This window comes from Leptonychotes weddellii, unplaced genomic scaffold (assembly GCF_054177405.1).
Source record: "Leptonychotes weddellii isolate Sample4059 unplaced genomic scaffold, ASM5417740v2 HiC_scaffold_14602, whole genome shotgun sequence".
Classification (NCBI taxonomy): domain Eukaryota; kingdom Metazoa; phylum Chordata; class Mammalia; order Carnivora; family Phocidae; genus Leptonychotes; species Leptonychotes weddellii.
In genome coordinates, this window is record NW_027726857.1 from 1 (window position 1) to 5,114 (window position 5,114).

The 5,114-nt window shown below is 36.2% G+C and overlaps 1 long non-coding RNA gene across 1 annotated transcript; it reads left to right on the forward strand.

The window, feature by feature from the left end:
- Positions 1-55: 55 nt before the first annotated feature.
- LOC145718364 (uncharacterized) lies at positions 56-5,114 on the forward strand. The gene is made up of 2 exons (XR_014141753.1): positions 56-1,807; positions 1,842-5,114. It is a non-coding gene; the product is annotated as an uncharacterized LOC145718364 (long non-coding RNA).

Genomic DNA, 5,114 nt, shown 5'->3' on the forward strand with positions numbered 1-5,114 from the left:
AACACTCAGTTTGTTTCCTGCAATTAAGAATTCCTCATATCAATGAGATCATTACATCATTAGTTTTTGATGTAGTGTTCCATGATTCATTGTTTGCATTTAACACCCAGTGCTCCATGCAGTACGTTCCCTCCTTAATACCCATCACCAGGCTAACCCATTCCCCCATCCCCTCCCCTCTAAAACCCTCAGTTTGTTTCTCAGAGTTGAGGGTTTATTTATTTTTTTATTTTATTTTATTTTTTTTTAAAGATTTTATTTATTTATTTGAGAGAGAGAGAATGAGAGAGAGCACATGAGAGGGGGGAGGGCCAGAGGGAGAAGCAGACTCCCTGCTGAGCAGGGAGCCCGATGCGGGACTCGATCCAGGGACTCGATCCAGGGACTCCAGGATCATGACCTGAGCCGAAGGCAGTCGCTTAACCAACTGAGCCACCCAGGCGCCCGAGGGTTTATTTTTATAGAATGCTTAGGGAAGACCTGAAAGAAGTGAGAACATTAACAATACATGTTAAGGAAATCTCAGACCTGTGAGATATATTTCACTTTGGAATGTCTTGTAAGATTTTTTTGTTTGTTTCACATTATTAATGTTTTCTGGATTAAGTCTAAATACTAATATTTAAATATTAGGATTAATACTCCCCACATATTTACTGCCAGCAGTAGAGGGAAATGGCCCAAGAAGCCTGGGGAAGCTACCTGGGAATTCATACAATCTGTGGTTAACCCATCTGCAAATTATTTAGGGTTTGTTTTGTGCTCATAATGAAATCTTACTAACAGATCACTTGTTTTTACCAAAGCAATAATTGCTATTGGTATATGAGTTGTAACACTGAAATTGGTTTTTCTTCTTTAACTTTTAGAAATGGAGTACTACTTAAAGCGAGGACATATAACATTCTAATTTTGAAGCTTCAGGACTTTTAGTGTCTACCGATCTTTGCTGACAGCAGTATGAAGCACATAGTGTTGTATATTGGCTTTTATATTAAAATTTATGACATCAAACATGTTAATGCCATTGACAGGTTTATGAATGAAAGAAATTTGAACACTTTATTTTACTGACACCAATCAAAAAGAGTAGGAGGCACCTGAGAGATTGTGTGATTTGACAAGTCCAAGTCAAACTTTTTGTTCACAGGAATAGAAAGTGAGAATGATGACTGAAGAATTAAACTTAAAAGGAACTACTTTTGAGGGGAGAAGGGGTGAACCTTCCAAAACTGTTGGATAAAGGAATTTTCTGTGAGAATTGTGAAATTCAGTAAAGGTTTGCCATTTGCTGATATGAAAGCTATACATTTGTGTAGTGCTTTACCATTTATAAAATAGTTATGCAGATGCTAGATATACATGGAGTTCAAGAGAGTTAGTTGAAAAAAAACTGGGGGTACTTTAATTAGAATTAGAGTTTTTCTCTCCTGCATGTCAACCCCACCATCACCATTCCTGCACAACAGTGGTTATTCTGTATCTCTTTACCTTATGTCTCAAGTGCAATTGTTTTCTTCCTTATTTTCTCTTCTTTTCCCCAACCTTGGACTGATGGAAATGCAGTTTTTATAATGTATATTATGTTCCGTGCTGTTATTTTTAATGTATATAGGTCAGACATTTTCCCTTTTTCTCCCTTACCCCCAGTTGGGAGGAGAAAAAATCTAAATTAATTTTTAGTTCATTTTATGGTTAACAGTTTTAACCTTCCATACTAATTCATACCCACATTTCATAAGAAGAAAAAGATCTGACTGTGCTTCAAATGTCAATGCCACAAAGGCACATAGTGAGCATCCACCTTGTTCACTTCTCTATCTGTAATACTTTGTACAGAGCCTGAAACATGGTGGGTGTACAGTAGATATTAGTTTAATGGGTCAACTCTTGCCACCCACATCACTGTGCACTTCTCTCTAGGAACTTGAATTCTGGCTTGACTCCCAGCCCATTGTGTATCAGTAGTAAACACTTCCTAAGTCATGTTCTGTATCATTTTTGAACTTCCCACATTTTGCTTCAGGTAGATTGGTTCATGGTTCATCTTCTACTGGCAGTTCTCTAGTCCATTGTTTGTAACAGATAGTCAAATGCTTAATGGGATATATAGTATGTATATATCTCCTGTTCTACTGGATATCAAGGAAACAAACGTTCTTTGGTTGGCATGATTCATTCTTAGTGAACTTGTGTTGGGAGCCAATGGTGACCACTTTACTTTCTCTTTAATCTGCACTAATTTTTCCCTTGAGGATTAATGTCAAGTATATTAGTCTACAATTTCTAGAACCTATCTGCACTCCTCTTTTTTCTGAGTAGGGCATTATTTACCCAACTCTGAGTTTGATGGTACTTTTCCTGATCTCATTATTTCACAGAGTACACAAACCAAAGATTTTAAAATGTTTTGACTCAAGACTCCTTTGAGCTCTGAAAAAAAAATATAGAGGTCCTCAAAAACCTTTTGTTTGTTCATGAAGGCTATAAAAATATTTACTGCATTAGAAATTATAACTGACAAATTACAAAAATATTTACAATTTATTTTAAAATAATAATAAACCAACTTCATGTTAACATAAATGATACACATTTTATGAAGATTATTTTCTGAAAGTATAGTGAGAAGAGTAGCATTGTTTTTACATTTTTTACAGATCTCTTCAATGTCTGGCTTGCTAGAAGACAGCTGGATTCTCATATCTTTCTGCATTCAATCTGTTTGATATTTGTTTTGTTTGAAGTATATGAAGAAAATTTTGCCTCACACAGATATATAGTTGGGAAAAGGAAGAATATTTTAATAACCTTTTTATATGACTGTAGATTTATTCTTGGACACTACTAACACTGTAGAAGGAGTAATTTCTAAACGGTTCATTGCACTGTAGAATTCAAAACCATATCAATGAAATTTTGCACTGGATTACATTAAAACCTCTTGTTCTACCTTGCACTTTGAACATTTTTCCCCATGCATGATTTTATAACACCATGCATTCAGCATTTGGAAATTATTGGTTCACCAAATTATGCAGATCCTCCCAATGTTAATACATTTCCCACATAAAATTTAAAAATCATGTATAATATGACCAGTGATACCATTTTAAAAAGTGCCTCTTAAGTATTGGGGAGCTTTCAAATTCAGATGGCAGATACATGTTTCCCAAAATTCTGATTTTCACGTGAAAGCTTAAATTTTGTCATTGGGAACACATACCATTAATTTTCCTTGAAGTGACAGTTCACTTCATTCATGTTTGAGAAAAATATCTGCCAAATATGCACATCTGAATAACCAAGTTTATCTCACAAAACAATCTCATAATTGCTTTTCTCCAAGATAACCATCATATTTTGGTCTCCCCAGAAGTATTTTGTGCACATTTGCCTATTCATATAGAATATTAAAAAGACATTTACTCAACAGTCAATTTTTAAAATAAATAATTTTTACTGCTTTTTGAAGGACACTGAGTGAAGCTTTTCTTCTCCCTCTCCCTCAACTCCAAGTGCATGGCAATGAAGAATACAGTAACTACTGGTGTCTTCATTCATTCTAATGTTGGTGCTTTTACCCATGACTTTTGCACCATCAGTGAACATGTCACCACTGTGAAAAAGGTAAATAAGGGTTTAGTATATTATGAAAATTGTTTTGACCTCACAGACGGAATCTGCAGACCACGCTTTCACACTTTGAGAACTGCCATCCTGAACTTTCCTAATTAGTTTAGATTAGGTTTAGCTGTAAGTAACAAAACCCCAAAATAATAGTAGCTGAAACAAGATGGACAATTATTTCTCTCTCATATAAAATTGTTGTGGTATGTTGCCCAGGGCTGGTATGCTAGTATAAGGGTTATGTTCCACAAAGCAGCAAAGCCCAGATTTCCATCCTTCTGCTTCATTCATGTAATTAGTTTTTGTTCTCAGTAGTCATTTCATGATCTAAAATGGCTGCTTCAGCTCCAGCTATCACATCTGCGGTCTATCCAGGAGGAAGGAACTAGAAAGAAAAGGGCTTGAACCAACTTTTAAGTTACCACATGACACATCTACTTATGTATCAGACGTCCATCATATGAACACTGAACTGAAAGAGATGCTTGTAAATCTCCCCATATGTATGGCTGAATATATAGCCAAAAATTGAAAGAAGGGAAGGACATTTTGGGGGAAAACTAGCTGTGTATCACAATCTACCATTTTGGCTACCAGGTATTGATGTCTCACCTTTTTCTCTATATGGAAAACACCCATCCACAGGGGAGTGGGCTCAAGTTTCCATGCAGTGACTGCATTCAACTCCAGGAATATACTATTCTCTCTATAAGGTTTTAAACTGGCTCATTGGTATCAGATATCCTATAAATGAAAAAAGTATCTGCCCCTACATACCAAGTATGCAATAACCACTTCTATTGAGAAAGGGAAAGAATAAACAGTACAACCATCACTAGTTGCTAGAAATTATTAAGTCCACCACCACCATATCTCAGCTCATCTATTTGAAGGCAGTGGAAACCTGCCTAGGCAGGACTCCAAAGAGGAGTGAACATTTTAAAAGTAAGTTGACTTCTAAAGCTGCTTTTAGCTTGGGAGCTTTTGTCCATTCTTGTTGCAGTCAGGAGGCTGATAATTTTGGTTTTGTATATTTTAAGTCTTGCTTCTAGGGGACAGAAACCAGGAGAGCTTTTGGTAGAGATATACAGAAGCCTCAAGCATATGTAATTCCCTCTCGGAAAATTTGCAAAATTGTAGAGCTATTTAGGACAGAAGACAAAATTAAGCAGAGAGCCTTATGAAACAAAGACTAAATTCAGAACCTGCTGGAAGAAGGGGATCTGGGGAACAGCCTAGGTTATCATTTGAAAATTCTGAAGGCCAGGGCAAAGGTAGAAGAAGCCTTATACCAAGGTTTGGAACTCTGCCTTGATTTATCATGATTTCTAGCTTGATTAGGGTGAACACTATATTGTCCTAGCAAAAGGAAGGATGAACCTCTCTGGAGGAAGATATCACCAGAAGCCTGTAAAACTTGTATGTATAACACCTGGAAATTAATTGAAGATTCTGAGACATGCCAAAAGATAGGACCACATGAC